The sequence below is a fragment of the Tupaia chinensis genome, unplaced genomic scaffold, assembly GCF_000334495.1.
Source record: "Tupaia chinensis unplaced genomic scaffold, TupChi_1.0 Scaffold000066_1, whole genome shotgun sequence".
Lineage (NCBI taxonomy): Eukaryota > Metazoa > Chordata > Mammalia > Scandentia > Tupaiidae > Tupaia > Tupaia belangeri.
In genome coordinates this window covers 5264324-5264525 of record NW_006159525.1, presented here as the reverse complement: position 1 = coordinate 5264525, position 202 = coordinate 5264324, and positions in this window count along the sequence as shown.

Below are 202 nucleotides of genomic sequence, written 5' to 3'. Positions count from 1 at the left end.
AAAATAATTATTTTATTTAACTTTATTTATTTCAATTTGACCAGAGAGGGACAAAGTGAGAGAGAGAGAGAGTAAGAAAGCAAGCCACCAGATCTGGGACTCAAACTGCTGTCACTCATGTGTGAATCCAACGTACCCTTAACCACCACGCCGCCTGTTGGCCCCTGCAATTATAATTTTTTTTTTTTTTTTGGCGAGGTTT